Source organism: Bos indicus x Bos taurus, chromosome 13, assembly GCF_003369695.1.
Source record: "Bos indicus x Bos taurus breed Angus x Brahman F1 hybrid chromosome 13, Bos_hybrid_MaternalHap_v2.0, whole genome shotgun sequence".
NCBI classification, from domain to species: Eukaryota; Metazoa; Chordata; class Mammalia; order Artiodactyla; family Bovidae; genus Bos; species Bos indicus x Bos taurus.
In genome coordinates this window covers 82,536,161-82,562,347 of record NC_040088.1, presented here as the reverse complement: position 1 = coordinate 82,562,347, position 26,187 = coordinate 82,536,161, and the positions used below count along the sequence as shown (strand labels likewise).

Below are 26,187 nucleotides of genomic sequence, written 5' to 3'. Positions count from 1 at the left end.
AACGTTCACACGCACTCACAGTGAGCCTTGACTTCACGTCCACTCCCAGCTCTGGCCGTGGGTTAGGCTCTGGTCTTTCCTGCATGTTTTCACTGTGGAGCCCAAGCTCACAGACATCTAAAGAAGGCTCTCCTCAGGGTTAAAGCACAACCCACCGAACAAGTACATTTGCAGTCTCTCCTTATGTCATGTCCACGAACATTCCTTTAGACAAAGCACATTACATGACAGACCCAACCTAGAGGGTCTAGTGAGAGGAACTGCAAAGAGACAGGGAGGGGTGAAGTACAGGAAACAATAATGCAGTCTAACACAATTATAATTATTGCTTTCCATAAAAAGAAAACAGTTATAAAAAACCTGGACTCTGTTGTGTGTACATGCCTCTCATGCTATATGTTTAATCTCATTAGGAGAAGAGATTCATTTTCCTATGAAAATTAAATTGAAAACTAAAAGAATGTCATTTAGGTTTTTATACAATAGATTTATGGCATTATTATCATGCTAATTCTCTGATAAGAATAGCCACCGAATGACAAACTGGTTTCACAGTTCTTTGGAAACTTCCTGGGAATCATTCATTTTCGTTCACATTTGTAATCCTAGACCAATCAGAGATCAAATTGATTGATAATATGATGTTTTTCACTTTTCAAACTAGTCTCAGCCACTTATGTTAGTGTCTCAGAAAATGAGATAAATAGTCAAACATTAACACATAAGCATTGGATATTGATTCCCAGGAAATGGATTCTCAGAAGGTGAACTCATAATTCTTAAAGTATTATATGGTTAACTGTTATAGTTAGTATATGACTAGTGTGATTGTGATTTGATTGGTAATTAAAATATTTTTAAGTGTTTCAGAGAAAAACTCTGCACATCAAATGATTTAGAAATTAAACTGAGATGTGTCCCAAGAGGTGAGTCATTGTAATATTTAAAAATAAGGTTGCCTAAATGAGCATGATTTAAGTTTCCTATTACTAGTATTAGGAAGAATTTTAATTTTCTTTGCAGGCAAAAGACACTTTCATTTGCATTTTATATGGAAGGAAAGACATTACACATAGAAAGTGTCTCTTCCTTCTATACCAGAAGTGTTGGCAGGTATACTTTTATCCAGTCATAGGAGACACAATGAACTTGTGGTTGAATGTGCTAGAATTTTCTATTAAGTTATGAAATTTGTCAGAATTGCAGTACCTTTTCATCTGTGTTTTCTTATGAGACATGAATATGATAATGTCATTAATTTTCACTCAGATTTTCTTCAGTCATATCATTCATGGTGAAATTCATTCAATAAACTTACCTTTTTTTAAATGAGAAGGATTCAAGAAGTGACAACTTCACACCTCTTTGATATTTGTCATTCTCCTCTCCCGTTAGCCTCAATACGTAACTGTTTACTGTGCTCTCATGGAATGTTTTATTAGGAAAAGAGTTGTACAGGTGTGGAATAGAAGAAAATATAAATTTTATTCAATATTTAAGAAAGGGTCATGATGTGAAAACAAGGTAGCATGTCCTGAATTAATATGAAGAAGTGGCTTCACTGATCTTCTTTTCCCCATATATGGATATATAAATATATGAAAACTATAGACCCCATACCAAACAGTAAAGTCAGAGTACTTATGTAAGTTAGTTTTTTAAAAACTAAATTCTGAATGGCACCTGACAGTAGTACTGCTGTGTTCCTGAAGTATGGTCTGCATTCCCCATTTTGTTCATAACACATATTCCTAATCCCCTTTTTGTGAAACCTAGTTAATTATTAAATAGGTCAGAGTGTACACACTATTTGAAATTCTCAGATAAGTCATTTCTTAATATTTCTTTTGTATTTAGTGTTTAAAAAAGTTAGCAGTTTTTGCTTGATTCTGTGAAATTGTTCACTTTTATACTTTCTTTTTGAACTAATTGTTCCTGATTACTAATATTATAATTTTGAAGTTTGAAACACCCTGGGCCTCCCTGTCATGTACAAATTCTGTGCTCAATGAGCTCAATACCCACATATAGCTCTGTGTTTATGAAGGCACAGCAAAGTGAAGGTTTCAGACAATCATCTTGGCAGTAAGGCCTCTGGGCTGGCTGGCCGCTATGTTTATAGGCAAACCAAACTGGACACTGGGTTACCTACAAACAGCCTGGGAAGTACAGAAACTCCGATGGTTTTCTGTTCTCAGTGCCTGTGTCCCTGGCTGGTAGAAGTTGGGTATTTAAGGGTGAGCATTAACTCTCCAGGTTCACCACAGAACCATTTAATAAGTAACCAGAGACCTGGAGATGTTCATGTAGTTCTTTAAATACCCAGGTTCTGTTAAGGTGCAGTTCACTGAAGGTCATTCCACAGTTTCAAATATTTAATGTTCTTTCCCAAGTGAGTGACCGAGGTCTGGTAGACAAGCTGGTTGATTGCTTATTTGTAGCCGGCCAGTACATAGTCAGCAAATCAAGTTGATGACTGTAATAATTTGACAGGGAAAAGCTGATCATCGGATGAAATAGAAGCTCAGAGAGACTGAAATAAATCTAAGGTATAATATAGCAAACTCATTAGATCAGAGTATATACACACATAAGAATTTTTGAACTGAATATCTTTTGAAGGAATACCTTTCCAGCTGAATATCTTTTTGGGTAACTTTTAATTCTGATATATTTCAAATTTACAGAAAATTTGCAAGACTAAAACTAGAAACAGCTCTATATCCTTCATACATATTCAATGATGTTTTATAATTTTTCCCACTGGTTTCATCATTCTATCTACCAAGCTATCAATCCACATATTTTTCTTTTCTGAACCATTTGGAGGTAAGGTGAAGACATAATACCTCTTGACCTCTAAATGATTCCATATATATATACATACATACATACACATACACACACACACACATATATGTGTATATATATATATATATATATATATATTGACATTACTAGAGTGTATAATTTTAAAAATCAGGAAATTTGATGATATATACCTAATTGTGTTTTTTAAATAATATGATATATAGAGAAACAAGAAAATGCAAGTGAATGGATTCAATTCTGACATTAGTTGCACTGGGGCAAATTGTTATGCTACATCACTGTGAAATAAAGTGAACTTAATTATTTAATGGTCACATACTGGGCTAAATTTCAGTTATAAACTTGCTAAATGGTCCAAAAGCTGATTAGATGAGAGTCACTTATTCAATAACTCCTTTGCTTCTCTTAGTCACTTAGAAGTTTCCTCTTTTTTCCCAATGATTTGCCAAGGAAATGATTATTGGCACTTAGTCAAGCACAGTTTTTATACGCATTTGTAAAGCAGGTTTGGATTAAAGATCAAGGAAGGTTGACTTTGACCTTAATATCCAGCCATAACTGTTGTACCTCTTTGAAGCTGAATTTTTAGGTGAACTTCATTGCCGGTGTCCTGGAATTTGATCACCATATTGGATTTCTAATTTTAAGTATGGAATTTAGTGCAAATACAATTAAGATACAATAAAAAGTTGGCAAAATCTATCTAAAATAAAGAACATTCCTAACTTAACAATACAACCTGTGGGAGAGTCAGTGTAGCAATATTAAGTAATACAAACTAACTTTTAGGAAATCAGTTTTTTTTTAAACGTCACAAATGTATTTAGACTTTCTAATGTAGCACTATTTTAGTAGTAATAAAGAAGGTTAAATCCTTCTACCTGATGACTTTAGGGAGATGCCTGCCCATTAGAATCATCTGTTTCTACTGACTCTCTCATGTTTATTTTTTTAAGTCTGTGTTTCAAGAAATGGTATTATGCCAAGTGGAGGTCTTTTGCCTTAGAAAGTAATAAAAAAAAAAAAATGACTGGAGTGTAGACACTAAGTGGTGGGGTTAAGATGACCACTGAAGAATCCCATAAAGGGCAGGTGTAGCCAGGAGGACTGGTTTGATTCCTGGGTTGGGAAGATCCTCTGGAGGAGGGCATGGCCACCCACTCCAGTATTCTTGCCTGGAGAATCCCCATGGACAGAGGAGCCTGGTGGGCTACAGTCCATGGGTCGCAGAGAGTGGGACATGACTGAGCAACTAAGCACAGCACAGCCGGGAGGATTACCCACCTGTGAGGATGGGTTAGAGGTGCAGGAGGAGGGCTCACCGTCAGCTGTACCTCCAGAGTAATTAACATGAAAGCCTCTTAGTTGGCATTCAGAGTTTTCGAAAAACAAGTGTAGCGTCACCTGGATGATCAGGTGGGTTATGGAGATATGACATGCTTCAGTCCCAAGGCAAGTACGAAAGCAGAACTCATATCATGGACTGGAGGAAATGCCACCTGCCTAGCACCAGTGCAGTAACTAAGGGTTCAGGGGGTGAAGAGAGTGTCTTAGAGACAAACAGAGAAGACTTGGGAGGAATTGGACATGGACAAAGGTGGGAAGAAAACTTTCTAAGAAACAGTGTAAATAAAATGATACAGCTATAAAGAAGCAGGTAGCTACTGAGTGTAGCCAAATACCATGGGAACTGGGGATGAATGCATATGTTGGAGATCTCCAGTTTGCTGTCAGTTCTAATGAAAATAGGGTGGAAAAGGAAGTGGTCCCTAACATCCTATAAGTATAATAGTGAAGTCTCTCAGTCATGTCCGACTCTTTGCGACCCCATGAATTGTAGCCTACAACGCTCCTTTGTCCATGGGATTTTCCAGGCAAGAGTACTGGAGTGGGTTGCCATTTCCTTCTCCAGAGGATCTTCCCAACCCAGGGTTTGAACCTGGGTCTTCCGCATTGTAGGCAGTTGCTCTACCATCTGAGTCACCAGGGAAGTCTATAACTATAGTAGATTATCCCTAATGGGTGAGTGACTTCCAAATATCCATTTTTAGTACCTTATGTATGTACATTTTATTATATCTGTAACTCTGCTAAGATTTTTGTTCATGCCCATTACCAAAGCGATGTCCAGCCTTTGGAATTTTTGCTTTTGCATATAGAATTTATGATATAATAACAGGATACAGTAAGATGCTGACAAAAAATATCCAGGATAAAGAGGACTGTTAATTTGACACATATTTTGTAGAGAAGGCTGTGGGAAAACAGACACATTCACATGTTGCTAGTAGGAGTGAATCATAATGAAACATATGGAGAACACCTTGGTGATATCCATCAAAATTACAAATATGCCCTTTGTGCTAGAAGTCTAGCTTCTATAATTTTTCTTGCAGATTCACTTATGCACAGTGTAGAAAAACTGCACTGTAGTCCATTGTAACAGAAAAAGATAACAGCTCAAACTAAGTTAAAGTTTGAAAATGAGGACTGAACAAATCAACCCTGGTCGATCCAGCCATGCAATACTATGAGGTTGTAAAAGAAAAATTTCAAAGGGAAGAAATGAAGACATGTATTATGTACTGATTTTGAAATAGCTCCTAGAGGGAAGGCAGGGATAATCTCATTTGCATGTACTTGCATGAAGAAACTGGAAGTAAATATAAAAAATGAATAAAAGTGTTGTGTGGTAGGTGGAAACTGGCAGATGGAGCCAGGGGTGGGTGTGAAAGTCTCCACTGTGTAAACCTTCTTATACTTTCAAATTTTTGAACTGTGTTCACATACTAGTTATTGAGAAAAAATTAAAAAGAGGACTATTGGATTCTTATAGGAATGGCAGAAACTGCGGATTTTCTGTCCAAACATCTATTCTGATTGTTTTGATTTTAAATCAGAACATTGTCCTCTAGGGTTAAAAAAATGTTTTCCTAGCTTCCCTTGCAGCTAGGTGTGGTTCTGTGACTAGTGAGATATCTTAGAGTTGCTGTGTACATGTTAGTATTTTTACATGGATCTCTTTATCCATGAGGGAGGGTCTTTCTCCCTTGCCTTTTTCTTCCTAAATATAGGTTTGGTGTCCAGAGCCTCAACAGACATCTTGGGCAGTGAGATGACCTTGAAATCAGAAACCATACGCTAAGCCAGCAGAGCAGAAAGATAGAATCATGAACCCCTGTGGGTGCTGTGGGGCCAACAGCATATGAGCCGCTTCCTGTCTTATGTTACATGCAAAAGAAAAAACATCAGAGCTAAAAACTAGCTTCTGTCTTGTGTGCATCACTCTTACTTTGACCATTATGTTGTGGAACATATGTAACAATCTAATCCAGTATTCACCCTCAATGTAGGAAAATCATGTTTCCCTTAAAATCTTGTCTTTTGTGAACTTCACTGGGGCACTCTCAGTCTCTGCCCTTGTTCCTTTTTCAAATTTAGTCCCTCTTTGGGTTGAAATAATTGGTTTGTGATAAATCTTTCCAGAGAATCATGAGATGTGACTCTTTTTAAAAAATTTTTTTACTGAAGGATAATTGCTTTACAGAATTTTGTTGTTTTCTGTCAAACCTAAACATGAATCAGCCATAGGTATACATATATCCTCTCCCTTTAGAACCTCCCTCCCATCTCCTGCCCCATCCCACCCCTCTAGGTTGATACAGAGCCCCTGTTTGAGTTTCCTGAGACATAGAGCAAATTCCTGTTGACTATCTATTTTACATATGGTAATATAAGTTTCTGTGTTACTCTTCTGTACATCTCACCCTCTCCTATCTATCATTGTGTTTTACAGTCTGAAGTGCTGATCTTGGAAAGATTCCCATAAGTGCCTCATGTCATTTTTTAAAATATAAATGTACAGCTGCATTTTTAATATTTAATGGCAGTTAAAATAACCGTGCTTGCCATGTCAGAATAAATGTTCAGATTCTCAATCATGGACTTAAGGATGTGGAAATACATTGATTTTTGGAAAGGGACATGTCTGTGTTATCACATAACCAATAATTCAAGCAAAAAGTGTAGTGAATGATAAAGAAAAATACATGGACACATGGATGAAATTTATTTCTTCGATTCATGGGATATTTGTTTGATGATGGGAAGGACTGATCTATTTTCACCAAGACATCTGTTAATGAGACTAAATATCTATTAAGTAAACATTAACCTTTTTTTTTAAAGGTATATTGCTGTCTCATTGCTGGAAAACTCATAGTTTTTTTCATATCAGAAGGGACAGGCATTTCTATCAGTGGTTGCACAGTACCATTTGTCTAAATCAATTTCTGCTCACTAAAAAGTGTTGCAATAACTTCGCTAAAGAGAAATCTAATAAATTGAAGAAGTAAACAGATTCAATTGGTATTTCATAATTTCTAATTTTCCATAGACCTTGAATGACTTCTTCTGGGGCCCTTATACTGATTTTATTTTGTACATACAATTTAGAAGCCACTTTCTCTGCTTTAAGTAGAAAAAAATATTCTACAACACATTTTTACATAATTATTCTACATTATGGAGATGGGCTTTCCCACATGCTATTAAGTGAAAAATATTTTAAGAAAGTAAAGAAGAAAATATGCAGAAAGAAAGTAGTTTTAGGGAAAGAAGTTTAGAAGATATAGCAGTCATTTGTCTTTATATCATTGAAGATAAGGGTTCTTCTCATTATAACACAATAACTTACACAGCTAGAGGTGATATGATCTTTATACCAAGTATATTCTTTATTCATTCATTTCTGTATTCATTATTCTGAAGGTACTTACTGATCATCTACTCTGTGCCAGAACCTTAGAGCTGGAGATAACAAAGTTGGTCTCTGATGTCATTAGAGCTATGTAAAGGAGTCTTTATCATTCAGTGATAAAGTCATTCATTCAGTGAATGAATTCCTTAATAAATACTGGTGATTATAGACTGAGATAGGTGTTAGGGATGATAGACCATACTATAAGAGTGAATGATGAAGGAACCTGAGTCCGTGGGCTCAGAAAGCATTTAGCAGGTGGGAGCTGAAGTCTAGGTAAAATGTGGCTCAAGGTCGGGTGCACCTCGTGTTCTAGGCAGATGAGTCCTGTGGATCTTTGCTTTGTAGGGAAACTTTACTTTTGCCACACGTAGAGCTTACAGTATGAGGCCAATGAGGCTAGAGCTTAGAGAGCAAGAGGAAGAAGCAAATGAGATAAAGAGGGAGAGAGAGACTGAGCTTTAAAGACTTCCTTCTTTATCCTACAACCCTATATATTTTGTAACCTTTTACTTGCATGTAGTTTTAGATCTACATACATCTAAAGTTGCAAAGGTAGTACAACTTGCTCTCATGTTACATCTCACATCCTCATAGTATAATTTTAAAAGCTAGGAAATTAACATTGATTCAATACTGTTAACTAATCTACAGACCTAATTTGAACATTGCTGTATTTCAGCTGTTTTTTGTTGTTGTTCTTGTTCCAGAATCCAATCCAGGAACCTGTGTTGCATTTGGTTATCAGGTTTCCTTAGCCTCCTGCAATCGGTGACAGTTCCTCAGTCTTCCCTTGACTTTCAGGTCCTTGACACTTTTGAAAAGTATGGGTCAGTTATTTTGTAGACTGTATCTCCATTTGACTTTGGAGATTTGGGGTGTTTTCTCATGATTAGATGAAGTTATGTGTTTTTGACAAGAACATCACAGAAGTGATCATGTGCCCTTCTCATCATAATCAGGGAGAAAATGATCTTTTGCAGTATCATTTGACAAGGGGCTGTTTGACCAATTTTCCTCTAATTCAAGTTCTGCATCATCACTGAGCAAGCTTTTGGTGACCTGTAATTTTAGCTTCCTACTCTGTATTTTACTCACAAAAGCATAAGGGAGGAGAGATGGAATTACAATTTAGCATTTTAGTCTGATATTTTTTCCTATACATATTGAAATAGGAAATTAAAATTTCATACCCAAATATTGCAAAGTGTTCTTATAAGCTAGGGTAAGAGGAGGGGTAAAGACAGTTGCTCGGAAGTGGGCTTGGGCAAGGGGCTGCCTCTCAAGTGCACCTCCCTTTGCAAACAACCTCCAAGACATTCCTTGTAGTCTTGCTGTAGGTCAGAGCATTTTCCTCCTTTTTCAAGGACTCCTTTATCCATTCTGGGTTGCCAAGACTGTGGGCCCTGGGAGGAAGCAGTGGTAATGGACAAATGGACAGGCACAGACAGACAGATGCACTAGAACCCACTGTCTGGACAGAAACACGTTAACTTTTCAGTATATTTTGAGATTTTTTCTATGTGTTTATGTAATTGTTTATACAATTACATTTACCAAAAGTGAGATAATTATATATACCCACACTATTTATTTGCTTTTACTAATAGAAATATTTTCCTTGACTATATGAATACAGAGCAATAGATCATTTTTCAAGGCTCAGTAATGTTCCCTTCTGTATTCTGTATTCCATACTGTCTTGAATTGGTCTCATATTGTTGAAAATGTCACCATTCTCAACACTGTTGCAGTTGGCATCCTTGTATGTTGATTTTGTATTCTGCCCATATATTTCCTTTTTGATATAACTCTAGGCTTGGATTATTAATGCAAACATACACATGTTTGAGTCTTTGGTTGCATATATTTAAATTGGCTTCCACAATAAGATTTTCTCAATTTTAACCCCCACCAATAGGAAATTGTCCACTTCTGTGGACATTTGCCATAATAGGAAAATTTCACCAAAATGAAAATAACTCATTGCTTCATTTTATTTCTTTGATTACTTTGAAGTTGAACCTCCTTGTATATATTATACCTTCTATTATCATTCATAAAGTGTTGGTTATAGTTTACTAATTTTTTAACTAGGTTGTATATCTTATTCTTATAAAGTTTATAGATTTATGTTTTAGTGATATATCAGTTATATTGCCAAAAATCTTCTATTTTGTAACTTATCTTTTAACTTCATAATTACTTAAATATTACTTACAGAAAAATTAAAAACATAAATGACAGACATCTTTGTACCTATGACTCATATTTAACATAAAATAATGAAGCAATACTTGTGCTTACTGTGACAGGTACTTCTCCAAGAATTTATGCATATTAGTTTATTTGATCCTTGGAAAACTTTTTAAAGATAGGTCCTAATTTTATATCCACTTTACAAATCAATATACTCAGGTACAGAGAGACTGAATAAGTTGCCTAAGCCCACATAGCTACTGGATGGAGACATGGAAATTCAAAGTCAGACAGTTGTTTTTAAAGTTCATGATTTTACCACTGTATTCTATTATTAATTAAAAATATGTTCATTTATGATAGATACTAATTTTTGTTGAATCATTTGCACTGTGAATATCTTATCCCATTTGGAAGTCTCTTTTTTAATTTTGTTTATGCTATTTTTTGACATGAAGAAGTATCTTTTAACCATTATATGATCATAATAATGAGATGAGTTTTATGAATCTTTCCCTTGGTGGATTATGTTTTTTTGTGTGACGTGCTTAAGAAATCCATCCCAGCTCTTGTATCATGAGGATAGATTCCAATACTTTCTTCAGAAAATCTATAATATTTATTTTTTAACATTCAGAGCCTTAATCAACATGGAATAAATTTTTAATTTGGTATGAGACAGGAATTTTATCATTTCACTTATGTTATAGAAAGTATAGTTTCAGCAGTATTTGTTAATCTAATTTCTTTATAAAGGTCTTAGACCTCATATTTTATTATTTATTATTATTATTTATTATTTCTAGGTGTTTTTAAAGTCTTCTTGTGACAGAAAATGAACTCATTTTGTTTTTTACCTTTCCAAATTGGTTATTCTAGTGTGTAGGAAATGCTATAAAGTCTTAGGATGTTGCTTTACTAATCTTGATCAATTGTCTTTTGCATTCTAATAATTTTTTTCTGAATATTTTCTTGGATTTTCTGTGTAGGAAAGTAATAAGTATATAATCTGTACATAGTGACATTTTTCTTTCCAAACCTTTTACCATATTTTTTTCTTGTCTTCTCAACTTGGATCTCTGGCACAATACTGAGTAAAGGCAGAGCTGCCTGGATCTGTGTTTTCCTTCGCCTTAGAGGAACCGCTTCTCATGGTTACTGTTAAGCATGATGTCTTCTTTAGATTTTTAGGAGATACTCCTTAACAAGTTAAAGAAATTCCCTTTTATATCTGATTTGCTAAGGGCTTTAGTGTTAATTTTTGTCAGAGACTTCTTTGCATATATTAAAATCAACTTTTATTATATGTTAGGATAAATCTACTGCTCACTGCTAAAATCTGCTTGCTAATATTTTGCTTCTATATTCACAAGTGAGACAGACATAGAATTATTTGTTTTTGTACTGTCCTTTTCCAATATCAAGATAATATAGCTTCATAAAATGTTTGAAATATTTTCTTACTGGTTTCTTTATTCATTGTTTACTGTTTTTAAAATATTTCCAAATCTTCTCAGTTATTTACTTTTTAGCCCCTGGTTTGAGTGTTATTAAGAAAGGGCTCCCTTGCCAACATGATAAAGAGTCACCTCCCTTTTTCTTCTATTTTAGATACTGTATTTTATTGTGTTAACCTTTGAAAGAAAGTGAAAGTTGTTCAGTCGTGTCCAACTCTTTGTGGTCCTATGGACTATACAGTCCACAGAATTCTCCAGGCCAGAATACTGGAGTGGGTAGCCTTTCCCTTCTCCAGGGGGTCTTCCCAGCCCAGGGATTGAACCCAGGTCTCCCGCATTGCAGGCAGATTCTTTACCAGCTGAGCCACTAGGGAAGCATGTTGACCTTTAAATTTTAAGTAATAAGCTTTGCTTCTTATCTGTTATAGAATTTCCTTCTTTATATACATGACCAAGACGAGGTTATGCAATTTTTATTTTAAAACCAGAGAAAAAGTCCAAAGCCATTTTTAGCAGAAGCCTCAAATATATTCTTCATGGCACCAGCTGGGGTGCCCAAGAGAATTGCTATAGTTTCAGGCTTAAAATAAATGTAGGTGTCTACCTAATTCAACAATGTGATTCCATACTTAACACAGAAGTAAGCCTTCATCTCAAAATATATTAAAAACAGACAAGAAAATTTGCTTCAGGAATCTTCCTAACTCATACAAACTATTACTCAGGTAGAACTAAAGATTTACTTTGCAAGCAGTTAGAATTCCCACGTATACATAAGCAAGGTGAATAGCTCAAAAAATGTGATGTTTTGCACATCTAGAGCAGCATTTACTTTAAGGATTTGCAGTCGATGACACCAGTGACATTATTTTAGATTAATGTTGAATAAATTGAAAAGTGTAACTTAAAAAAAAAGAGCAGATGCATGAGGAACACAGTTTACCTACAGTATGAATAAAAACTCAGTTTTACCTGTACTGGGTTTTATAGGTCCTTCTTTTTTAAAAAATTAATTTATTTTTTAATTGAAGGATAATGCTTAACAGAATTTTGTTGTTTTCTACCAAACCTCAGCATGAATCAGCCACAGGTATACATATATCCCCTCCCTTTTGAACCTCCTTCCCATCTCCCTCCCCATCCTACCCCTCTAGGTTGATTCAGAGCCCCTGTTTGGGTTTCCTGAGACATAGAGCAAATTCCTATTGGCTATCTATTTTATATATGGTAATGCAAGTTTTGATGTTTCTCTTTCCATACATCTCACCCTCTCCTCCCCTCTCCCCATGTCCATAAGTCTGTTCTCTATGTCTGTTTCTCCATTGCTGCCTTATAAATAAATTCTTCAGTACCATTTTTCTAGATTCTGTATATATGAGTTAGAATTCAATATTTATCTTTCTCTTTCTGACTTACTTCACTCTGTATAATAGGTTCTAGGTTCATTCACCTCGTCAGAACTGACTCAAATGTATTATTTTTTATAGCTGAGTAATATTCCATTGTGTATATGTACCAAAACTTCTTTATCCATTCATCTGTTGATGGATATCTAGGTTGCTTCCATGTTCTAGCTATTGTTAAGTAGTGCTACAATAAACAGTAAGAATACATATGTCTTTTTCAGTTTTGGTTTCCTCAGGGTATATGCCTAGGAGTGGGATTGCTGGGTCATATGGTGGTTTTATTTCTAGTTTTTTAAAAAGAATTTCCATACCGTCTTTCATAATGGCTGTATCAATTTACATTCCCGCCAGCAGTGCAAGAGCTTTCCCTTTTCTCCACACACTCTCCAGCATTTATTGTTTGTAGACTTTTTGATGATGGCCATTCTGACTAGTGTGAGGTGATATCTCATTGTAGTTTTGATTTGCATTTCTCTAATAATGAGCAATGCTTTTGGTCTGTCGTGTTGAAGAAGACTCTTGAGAGTCTCGTGGAGTGCAACGAGCTCCAACTAGTCAATCCTAAAGAATATTCATTGGAAGGACTGATGCTGAAGCTGAAACTCCAATACTTTTGCCACCTGATGTGAGACGACCCTGGAAAAGACCCTGATGCTGGAAAAAATTGAAGGCAGGAGGAGAAGGGGACGACAGAGGATGAGATGTTTGGATGGCATCACTGACTCGATGGACATGAGTTTGAGTAGGCTCCAGGAGTTGGTGATGGACAGGGAAGCCTGGCATGCTGCAGTCCATGGGGTCACAAAGAGTCAGACACGCCTGAGTGACTGAACTGAACTGAATAATGAGCCATGTTGAGCATCTTTTCATATGTCTGTTAGCCATCTGTATGTCTTCTTTGGAGAAATATCTGTTTAGGTGTTTTTCTCACTTTTTGATTGGGTTGTTTGTTTTTCTGGTATTGAGTTGTATGAGCTCCTTGTATATTTTGGAAATTAATTCTTTGTCAGGTGTTTCATTTGCTATAATTTTCTCCCATTCTGAGGGTTGTCTTTCACCTTGCTTATAGTTTTATTTGCTGTGTAAAAGCTTTTAAGTTTAATCAGGTCCCACTTGTTTACTTTTGTCTTTATTTCCAGTATTCTAGCAGGTAGGTCATAGAGGATCTTACTTGGATTTATGTTATCGAGTGTTCTGCCTATGTTTTCCTTTAAGAGTTTTATAGTTTCTGGTTTTAAACTTAGGTTTTTAATCCATTTTGAATTTATCTTTGTGTATGGTGTTAGGAAGTGTTCTAATTTCATTCTTTTACATGTAGCGGTCCAGTTTTCCCAGCACCATTTATTGAAGAGGCTGTCTTTGCCCCATTGTATATTCTTGCCCCCTTTGTCAAAAATAAGGTACCTATAGGTGCATGGGTTTATTTCTGGGCTTTCTATCTTGTTCCATTGGTCTATGTTTCTGTTTTTGTGCCAGTATCATACTGTCTTGATGACTGTAGCTTTATAGTATAATCTGAAGTCAGGAATGTTCCTTCCTCCAGCTCCATTCTTCTTTCTCAAGACTGCTTTGGCTATTCTGGGTCTTTTGTGTTTCCATATGAATTGTGAAATGTTTTGTTCTAGTTCTGTGAAAAATGCTGTTGATAACTTGATAAGAATCACATTGAATCTGTAGACTGCATTTGGTGGTATAGTCATTTTCACAATATTGATTCTTCCTACTCAGGAACATGTAATAAATCTCCATCTGTTTTTGTTGTCTTTGATTTCTTTCATTAGTGTCTTATAATTTTCTGTGTACAGCTCTTTTGTCTCCTTAGGTAAGTTTATTCCTAGGTATTTAATTCTTTTTGTTGCAATGGTGAATGGACTTGATTCCTTAATTTCTCTTTCTGATTTTTCATTGTTAGTGTATAGAAATGCAAGTGATTTCTGTGTATTGATTCTGTATCTTGAAACTTTGCTAAATTCATTAGTTAGCTCCAGTAATTTTCTGACAGTATCTTTAGGGTTTTCTATGTACAATATCACGTCATCTGTAAACAAGAAGAGCTTTACTTTTTCTTTTCTGATCTGTATTCTGTTTATTTCTTTTTCTTCTCTGATTGCTGTAACTAGGACTTCCAGAGCCATGTTGAATAATAGTGGTGAAAGTGGACAGCCTTAAATTGTTCCTGATCTTAGGGGAAATGCTTTCAGTTTTTCACCATTGAGAATAGTGGTAAATTATTAATAATGATAAATTATTCTCAATGATGAAAAACTGAAATTATTCTATAGGTCCTTCTTGATTCTTCCCAGTATTTAATACATATATTAGAATGAAAGTTTCCAACATGGTTGATCTTAATTTTATTTATCAACTAGGATATTCAGAAAGGCAGTATTTTGGAATGTTTTTCTTTATTTCTTGGTATTTGGTTAGTTATTTTTCACTCTTGTTAATATTTAGAACTTCAGCCATTGTATACCTGAATAATGCTCACATTATTACAAAATCTATTTCTACAGTGATATGTATCTGTCTGTGGATACTTGCAACATATTTGCAGACATTCAAATGCAGAAGATGTTTAGGTTTTTGGATGAAATTATTCTGATATCATACATAGGAGGTTGTTTGTTTAATTCAGTAACATATATTGAGAGAACGTTGTGTGTGAGGCAATGCATTGTGTTCTGAGGTTTCACATACAAATAAAAGGTTTATAATAGAGTGGAGAAGGCAATGGCACCCCACTCCAGTACTCTTGCCTGGAAAATCCCATGGACGGAGGAGCCTGGTAGGCTCCAGTCCATTGGGTCACTAAGAGTCGGGCACAACTGAGCGACTTCACTTTCACTTTTCACTTTCATGCATTGGAGAAGAAAATGGCAACCCACTCCAGTATTCTTGCCTGGAGAATCCCAGGGACAGAGGAGCCTAGTGGGCTGTCGTCTATGGGGTTGCACAGAGTTGGACATGACTAAAGTGACTTAGCAGCAGCAGCAGCAGCAGAGAGAGAGGAGGTTGTTTACAAAAACAATCACATCAGATAATATGATGACTGGGAATCTAATGTCATGAAAAATGTGTTGAAATAGCACAGGAGAGAAATCAGTCAGTTTTTCAAAGGTGTGGTGGTGGATGTCAGGGCAGAGATGAGGAAAGACATACAGAGAAAGTAGAATTTGGTCTAGGCCTGGAAGGGAGGTGTCTTTCAGGTAGAAGGGGATGAAAGCATTGAATCATGGATGTTCTTTGCTTCTTTGGGGAAGGGCAGATTGTACAGGGAGCGCAGTGAATGTCAATTATGGACCAGAGAAGTTTATGCTGAAAGGGTTTATGTATTGTGTTGTTTTTTTGTATAGATTGATCTGGTAGTTGTATGGAGAATCATGTACAGTCTGGAAAATGTTAAAAATTACTACCTCGTTGAGAATTCAGTTCATAGTTTGAACAATGGTATTAGTACTAGGAATGTGGGAGACAGATGAAATTGATGGCACATTTAATGTGGAGAATAAGAAAGAGGAAAAAGCAGAGATGATCTGGAGGTTTCTGGTTTGAGAAACAGGAGGGAAAATTATGTCATAACTGGAATGGAGAATTGGGAAGGAAAAAATGTTTATTATTATTATTTTTTTAATTTTATTTTATTTTTAAACTTTACCAATTGTATTAGTTTTGCCAAATATCAAAATGAATCCACCACAGGTATAAAGTGATTTCCAATGTGGTGATGAGTAAAAATAATAGTGAATTCTGTTTTGAATAGGAGCTTGTCTATTTAGGTGAAGATGCCAGTGTGCAATGGGGGCAGTGAGTTTGGAGCTCAGAAAAGTGAGCTGTACATATCAGCAGGACATGGGTAATGACTCTAGCAAAGGGAGAAGATGACCTTGTCCAGAAAGAGATGCACAAAGAGACCAGCTATCTGATCAACAGAAACTTTTAAAGCTTATAATGAGGAGGAGCCAGCCCACCTCTTGCTAAAGAACAGTCAATGAGATGGGGGAGAAAAGTTGGAGAGTATTTTTTGAAAATTGAAGAACAAGTTTTTCCAGGGGGAATGCCCAAGAGGACTGTGGGCAGCAGTTGCTTCATAAATCCCCTGGTTCTTTGCCCTTCCTTTGGTACCACACTAACGCAAATTCCACAGAGTTCAAGTATCCTCCTGCAAGATTCAGCCCCAGTAAATCAGTTGTTCATTAGAACTCACCTTTCATCACCTTCCTCCCTCCCGTGACTCACTTCTCAACTCCCCTCCCTGGGGTCACCTCCAGATAACCAACTTGCAGTCAAATCCTTGAGTTAGAGTCATTTCTGGAGAGCAACAAACCTAAAACAAAATGGAAATAAGGGTTCTTTTCTTCCTAAAAGTGAAAAGCTGATACAGGTCACACTTGAGGTGTGGAGATGTGATCATTCTTTTTTGAGGGGTAGGGCATGCTGCATGTAGCTTGTGGGATCTTAGTTTCCTGACCAGGGATTGAACCCTAGTGTTGGGCAGTGAAAGCACAGAGTTCTGATCACTGGACCAGCAGAGAATTCCTGAGGTGTGGTCATTCTTGATCATTTATTCTATTATTTCCTACAGAAAGAGACAGACTTGTTTATTGAGCATACCCCAGGATACTCTATTCATCCTTTGTGTATGATTATTATTCATTCAACAAATACTATTTATAAAGTGCACACTATGTGACACACTTGTGATTTTCTGGCTTAAGACACAGGTTCCCTTTCCATCTTTTTTCTTTTCCTTACCATTTATCTGATAGCACTGGTTGCTTCTACTTTTCTGATGCTGAACTCAGTTCAACTTTCTCTACTTTTACCACCTATGATAATAAAGTATTATCTTGGAAATATTTTTTGCATTTAAATTGAATATCCCTCTTGAAATTTCCTGTAAATTCTTTGTACTAAAATCCATTGATCATAATAATCAGGAAAGACAAAACTAAAAAATTTAATTATTTAAAATAGTTGATTTAGGAGTGTTGCTTTGAAATATAGCAGGACCATAGAAGGCATTAATATTCTAAAATTTGCCAAAATAAAGAAAAATTAATTTTTTTCTTGTCTGATTCTCTTATCTGGTTCTTCTCTGACTGCTAACGTTATTAGCATACACATATTACCTTTATATCATTAAAAGACTAGGTCCAACTATTGATTTTTTTTGGAACTACTAAGAGGAGAAGCATGTGACTAGTCCATAGGGGATACAAAGGCACAATACATACTACAGAAAATAGGAAACTCTTTAGGACAATCAGCCTGGCTTAGTGAACAAATAAATTTCAAGAAGAAAGATGACAGAAAGAGAAATTGTAGGTTAAAGTACTTAAAGGAAAGTAAAGGAAAGTGAAGTTGCTCAGTAGTGTCCAACTCTTTGTGAGCCTATGGACTGTAGCCTACTAGGCTACTCTGTATGCATAGCCTATATTTAGATTGTAGTTTAAAAAGAAAATTATGACATTTATGAGATAATTTGAACATTGAGTACTTGATGGTATATAAGAATTATTGCTAATTTGATGGTGTTTTATTATGTTAAAAGATAGAGTCCATTGCAAACATTATCCTCAGTGGTGAAAAACTGAAAGCATTTCCTCTAAAATCAGGAATAAGACAAGAGTGCGCACTCTCACCACTACTATTCAAAATTGGTTTGAAGTCCTAGCATAGCAATCAGAGAAGAAAAATAAATAGAAGGAATCCAGATTGGAAAATAAGAAGTAAAACACTCACTGTTTGCAGATGACATGATCCTCTACATAGAAAACCCTAAAGATTCCACCAGAAAATCACTAGAGCTAATCAATGAATATAGTAAAATTGCAGGATATAAAGTTAATACACAGAAATCTCTTGCATTCCTATACACGAACAATGAAAAAATAGAGAAATTAAGAAAACAATCCCATTCACCATTGCAACGAAAAGAATAAAATACTTAGGAATAAATTTACTTAAAGAAACAAAGGACCTATACATAGAAAACTATAAAACACCGATGAAAGAAATCAAAAATGAAACAAATAGATGGAGAAATATACCATGTTCATGAATTGGAAGAATCAATATAGTGAAAATGAGTATACTACCCAAAGCATTTTAGAGGGTTGAATGATTTGAGAGAATAGCATTGAAACACATAAATTAACATATGTGAAATAGATGACCAGTGCAAGTTCGATGCGTGAAACAGGGCACTCAAAGCTGGTGCACTGGGACAACTCTGAGGGAAGGGATGGGGAGGGAGGTGGGAGGGGGGATCAGGATGGGGAACACAGGTACACCCATGGCTGATTCATGTCAATGTATGGCAATAACCATCACAATATTATATAGTAATTAGCCTCCAATTAAAATAAATAAATACATTTTTTTTAAAGTGTACAAACAATAAATGCTGGAGAGGGTGTGGAGAAAAGGGAACCCTCTTACACTATTGGTGGGAATGCAAATTGGTACAGCCACTATGGAGAACAGTGTGGAGATTCCTTATAAAACTGGAAATAGAATTGCCATACAACCCAGAAAGATGATAATGACAATCCTATATGCAAAACAGCAAAAGAGACACAGATGTAAAGAACAGACTTTTGGACTATGTGGGAGAAGGTGAGGGTGGGATGATTTGAGAGAATAGCATTGAAACATGTATATTACCATATGTAAAACAAATGACCAGTGTAAGTTCAATGCATGAATCAGGACACACAAAGCTGGTACTCTGGGATAACCCAGAGGGATGGGATGGGGAGGGAGTTGGGGGTGTTCAGGATGGGGGGACACATGTGCACCTGTGGCTGATTCATGCTGATATATGGCAAAAGCCACAATATTGTAAAGTATCCTCCAATTAAAATACATTAATTAATTTTAAAAAAACTAAAAAGAAAAAAAAAAGCTGGAAATTAAAGTATAATTGTGAAAAAAAAAAGAGTCCACACCTTTAGAGATGCATCTTAAATTATTTACAGATAAAATTACATGATATTTGGGATATAATTAAAACAGAGTAGAGCAGTGGGGGGAGAGGATGATCTGTATATATGGTACAGATGGGCCATGGTTGGTAATTTGAGGATGGTTTATGGCTATGAGTGTTCCTTATACTGTTCTGTGTACTTTTGTGTATGTTGAAAATTATAACATGAAAATTAAATTAATTCTATAAGAATAAATCACCTTTGATGTTATGTTTCTATGAAAAATGTCTTATTATATGATACCATGGACTTTTAAATTCTCTGATAGAAATAATTTTAAGTAGTTCAAGAATCAATTAAAATCATACTATGATGTTTCATTGGAAATCCAGCTTTGACCTGTGTTCACAGAAGAAAAGAATATGAAAAGAACACATTGGTACATGTTCTTTCCCCTACTCATGGCTTGTATAGATATTAGCACAGTGGTTTCATTTTTTTTTTCCAAAGGTATTTCGTCCCTCTCCCATCTTCCTGTTATCCTTCTTTATATTTTAATCATTACTATATATTGCCAGTATTTTGAATAAGATGTTTATATCTTATGTATTGTCCCTCCATTAAATTTGCTTAGTTTTAGAATTGCCAATTTCAGTAAAATGAGGTAGAAATGTTGGATGTTGGGTAGTTTAATAATAGAATGTAGAAATCTTTGTTACATTTGTAAAGGAAATGTCCATAGCTTGAGTTGGAAATTGTTACAGTCGCTTGTGTAATAGAGCAATTTGCCAAAATTAATGTAATTTATTTTTGGAGCTGCATCTAGATTTTGCTTCTACCTAAAATATGAGATACGAAATAAATAATGCATTGTACTATGTCTTTATTAACACACTGTTTTAAATTATTTTTAGTCCTAAGTATGGTAAGTATGCAAAATTATCAGAATTGCTATGCTGAATCATATAAATGTAACCCAAGAAAATATTTCAAAAGAGAAAAAATGTAAATACACATGAAGATAGTCATATAGTATTTTCAAGACCAAAATAATTAGATATGAGTTGAATAGTAAAAACTTGCAAAAAGTAAATGTAATTCATGGTATTTCAGCAAAATTAATTAGTGAACTACTGTGAGAAATATATTTTTAAAATGAGGCAATATGGAAATATTTAGATATGAAATGAGGGGAAAAGACAAGCAGAAAAAATATTGTGCTTTCACCCTGATAATAAATATGTGAAATATGTTCATTTATAGATAAAGACTGGGAGGGTATATTTACTAATGAAGCCAGCTTTTGCATTAGAGTTGTGGTATTAAGAACGATTTATTTTTTTCTTTAAAATTCCCTTCTGTTGTTATAATGAAAAAAAGTTGAAGTGAAAAAAATGTGCATAAAACAACAAATTCTGCCATGAAAATCTCTAAGTTTTGCAAATAAAGTTCTAAAGGGAAGAAAATGGAAGATTAATCTTAAGTTAACACTAAGAAATACAATACATAAATTGCGATGGACTGGCTGGGTTTTAAATCTAGTTTGTATTATAAGAGACAATGCAGGACTTGTAATACATGGCTCTGGCCTTAAATAGAAAGGGAAATGCTCTGCAAATTTTGGACTCTGAATGAATCACTGAATCACTATAAAGATAAATTCGATCCATTTCCCCTTCTGCAGTGACCCAGTACAACATCTGGCCCCAGGTGGGCACTTGAACACTAGTGGAGAGGTTGAAAGCGTGGTTTTGAGGCCTTGCATCTCAGAGTCAGTGCTTCCCAGAAGCAGTATTTTCTTCAACAATGTCATATTTTATTTTTCTTTAAAATTGCATTCCTTTTTAAATAATTGCCTTCTTTCTTCGTCTGCATTACAACTTTGGAATCGCAGATAATGTTTTCAAGTGCTAGCATTTGAGTCCTACTCTCCCTGTAGTCTTGAGGGGTATTTGCAATGCTGATGGATGGAAGAGGTTGGGGAGGGATTTGGCTTTTTGTTGGGGGTTATTGTACTCCTCCAGTGTTCTTGCCTGGAGAATCCCAGGGTCGGCGGAGCCTGGTGGGCTGCCGTCTGTGGGGTCGCACAGAGTCGGACACAACTGAAGCGACTTAGCAGCCCCAGCAGCAGTGTTGTACTCCTGGCATTTACAGAACATTTGGTGGTTTGTTTCCTATTGTCAGGATCCCAAAGAATAGACAGACATTGGAACCAAACTGTAGAAAACTATTTTTCTTTTTGTCTTTCTTTCTTTTTCCCTCTGAGACACTGTAGGTGCTGTTCTAGGATCCAGTGGCTTGTTCCATTGACTTAAAGAAATTCTTGGAATGTAGGATCATAAGGCAAGATCATGTTTTGGAGTGTTTCTTTGGCTAATACCTTTTTAAAAAAATAATTTATTTTTTAATTGAGGGATAACAAAGAATTTTGTTGTTTTCTATCAAACCTCAACATGAATCAGCCATAGGTATATATATATCCCCTCCCTTTTGAGCTTCCCTCCCATCTCCCTTCCCATCCCACTCCTCTAGGTTGATACAGAGCCCCTGTTTGAGTTCCCGAGACATACAGCTAATTCCTATTGGCTATGTATTTTATATGTAAGTTTCCATGTTACTCTCTTCATACATCTTAGCCTCTCCCCCTGATCCCCATGTCCATTTAGCTAATTCCTTTTTACTGTACAATAAATTTAAAATTAGAAGTTCTGAAAAACCAGCTGTATTTTAAATGAAAATTATAGACACAACCTTTGATAAGGGTTGGCAATGGAAGGGGAAGGGAGTAGGTGTCATTTTCCCATATATTAGCAAACACAGACATGCTTGGTTCATTCTGCCACTCACATATTGCTGCTAGGAAGCAAATATTTTCCTGTCTCTTGTTTACGTATGCATTTTAAAAAGTTAATGAAAGGATTTAACAGGCATTATTTCACTAATATACAAGAAGGGCTTTCCAGGTGGCCCAGTGGTAAAGAATCCATCTGCCAGTGTCGGAGACACAAGAAACTCTGGTTTAATGCCCAGGTCAAGAAGATCCCTTGGAGAAGGAAATGGCAACCCACTCCAGTATTGTTGTCTGAACAAGTCCATGGACAGAGGAGCTTGGTGGGCTACAGTCCACAGGTTCTCAAAGAATCAGACACAACTGAGTGAGCCCACTTACACACATAGAAGTCTTAATAAAACATAGACTTAATATCATTATATCCATTTTAGGATGTACTCTTCTTCAGGTATAAAAGTATGGTCTCTGTCCCAAGGAGTTCATACACGTTTTTTGATATGGTTGTTTATAGATATCAAATATAAAAAATATGCAAATCAAATTAGCAGTGAGGACTAAAGCAATGTTTTTCATTTATTTCATGAGATTGTTGAAAATAAGGAAAAATGAAAATACTGTTTAAGATAAGTTAGTGTATAAAATAAACACTTTTATCCATGAACTTAATTTATTTAATCAAATCCACAGATCAATTAAGTAAAATATGCAAGAGATTTTGGTCCTGCTTGATATGAACATTTTCCTCAGCTTTTCTTGGCTTTTTCAGTGAAGATTATGATCAGGTAGTCAAGATTGAATTTATGTGTTTGTTTCTAAAAGTGCTTTGCTGGCGGTTATATTTGGAGAGGATGATTAATACTGGCAGAGATAATATTAAAGAAAAACTTGTTCTATGGACTGTACAGATGGTCTTTGAGGGGCAGCCGCCTTGACCATAGGAACTTTGATTGCTATTTTAATTAAACTTGGAGGGCAGAAGAAAAGAACCTTTAAAAAAAATAGTATTGAGGTTACACAAGGTGTTTAACCTTGAGGTTTGTCAACAGTTGTAGAATAAAATGAACAGTTCTCAGGAACCAGTATGCAGTTTTTCAGTTCAGCAACCAAATAACTTTTCCATTGTAAATAAAAGTAGGAAAGAAATTTCCTTGGCAACTGTAGCCTTTGCTCTCAGAGGAGTTAGTTATTGTCTTAAAACAATGGGTGTATGTAAAATGTAATTTTGGAAAATAAAAGGGATGTGTCATTTTATGGTAATTTTACTGTGATGTGTTGTATTATTTTACTTCTATAAGCTTAAAAATGCTTTTGTCATTTTTTAAAAATTACAAATGTAGTACTTGCTTAATGAAAGTAGTTGATGATAGTCAAACTGCAAAGTCAAAATCTCTATTGGAAAAAAAAAATCAAATGTATCTATATGTGATATAAAAGTATAGTTTGTCTTCATTTCCTGACCTTCCCAGAAGTCATGTTTGGGGTCAGTTTGGTGTGTTGCTATACAGAATATTTTATTTTAAGTAAGAGGAAAACTTAGAAATACATATAATCATTGTATTTAACATTGATGAGTGTTTACCCTAGCCCTGCCTCTACTTGAATGCTTTTGTAAACATTTATCATTTAAATTTTACAATCTTTTATGATATAGGTGCTATTATAAACCTCCATAATATACAGGGGAAAACAAGACAGGGAGAAATGAAAAGTAATTTGTACAAATTCACATGGTGAAAGCCTGAATTCGAATCCGAACCTAGCAGTATGTATACCAAGTCAAAACACTTAACTATGACACAGAACACTAAAAAAATAAACTGAATAGCTATGTATGTCCAGCTGTATAATATTTGTTTTTGTAAAAAAAAAAATATGGTCATTAAGTGCATCGGCTGCATCTTCCTTTTTTTATTTTACAATAAGTCAATCCCAACTTTCCAATGTTTGTATATATAGCTCTATTTGTATTGTTCCTAAAAGTTTTATGACTTTTTAATAGTTCCATAGTTGGTATACACTATAGTTTGTTTTAGAGATCTGCTCTTTCTTTAAGACACCTACGTTATTTCTCTTTGAGTTCTATTAAAAAAGTGACGGGCTCTTTTTTTAATATACATCCTGGTGCTCAAGTTGGACCATAAAGAATGCTGAGCACTGAAGAATTCATGCTTTTGAATTGTAGTGTTGGAGAAGACTCTTGAGAGTCCCTCGGACTGCAAGGAGATCAAACCAGTCAATCCTAAAGGAAATTAGTCCTGAATATTCATTGGAAGGACTGCTGCTGAAGCTGAAACTCCAATACTTTGGCCACCTGACATGAAGAACTGACTCCTTGGAAAAGACCCTGATGCTGGGAAAGATTGAAGGCAGGAGGAGAAGGGGATGACAGAGGAAGAGATGTTTGGATGGACTTGAGTTTGAGTAAGCTCTGAGAGTTGGAGATGGATAGGGAAGCCCAGCGTGCTGCAGTCCATGGGGTCGCAAAGAGTTGGACACGACTGAGGGATTGAAGTAACTGAACTGGTTCTCAAGTGGAGATACTGCTATAGTACTGATTCTTAGTAGTAGTATTGTTGAGTCAAAAACTGTGTTGAGGGACTTCATGGTTAAGAATCTGCCTTGCAGTGTAGGGACATGGGTTGGATTCCTAGTTGGGGAACAAGATTCCATATGCCACACAACAACTAGTCCTACGCACCAGAACTACAGAGACTGTGTTCCACAGTGAGAGATCCTGCATGCTGCAGCTAAGACTCAACTCAGCCAAATAAATCAATTATAAAAAAACTGTGGTGATTCGAAATTTGTGAAAGATACTCTAAATACTTTATCAGTTTACACTGTCACCAAAGGGCAGTTTGTAATAAAGTAGGAAGGACCATCCAAGAGAAATTTAATCATTTATTTAATAAGTTAATTGACTCATATGCCATGCATTCAAGAGTACTGTCAAAGAAGAACAAAACATGATTCTTTCTGCCTGGAAACTTCTGATTTACACAGGGCAGAAATATAGTCAAACTGACACAGGCAATTTTTTCAGGAAAGCCAGTCCATAGTTAATGATGTTTCACAGTCTCTTAACTTTGACCTACTTTAGAGACAACCATCATTGGTAGAACAGACTTGAGCTCCACTTTGCCTGATCTTTTAGATCCAAGGTGACCAAGTGTTTCAGCTAACATACCCTTGAAAGAGCCTTCTTGTTCAGACACTCCGTCATGTCTGACTCTTTGCAACCCCATGGACCGCAGCATGCCAGACTTCCCTGTCCTTCATTGTCTCTTGGAGTTTGCATTGAGTTGATGATGCCATCCAACCATTTCATCCTCTGTTGCCCCTTCTCCTCCTGCCCTCAGTCTTTCCCAGCATCAGGGTCTTTTTCAGTCAACTCTTCTCAGTAGGTGGCCAAAGTATTAGAGTTTAGCTTCCAATGAATCAGTCCTTCCAATGAATATTCAGGGTTGATTTCTTCTAGGATTCACTGGTTTGATCTTCTGGCTTTCCAAGGGACTCTCAAGAATCTTCTCTAGTTTCATGCCTGACCAGGGATGGATCTTAGTTCCCACACCAGGAATTGAACCTGTGCCCCCTGTATCGCAAGGCAGATTCCTAACCACTGGATCACCAGGGAATACCCAAAGGAGCCTATTCATTGGAAAATATCCTGATGATGTGAAAAATTGAAGGCAAGAGGAGAAAGAGCCAGCAGAGGATAAGATGGTTTGATAGCATCACAGACTCAATGGACATGAATTTGAGCATACTCCAGGAGATTGTGGAGGACAAAGGAGCCTGGTGTGCCGCAGTCCAT

At 35.8% G+C, this 26,187-nt stretch overlaps 1 protein-coding gene across 2 annotated transcripts in view; it reads left to right on the top strand.

Moving 5' to 3' along the window:
- PLCB1 (phospholipase C beta 1) overlaps positions 1-26,187 on the top strand; it is an 856,985-nt gene that overhangs the window by 58,439 nt on the left and 772,359 nt on the right. The gene's annotated exons all lie outside the window — the stretch shown is intronic.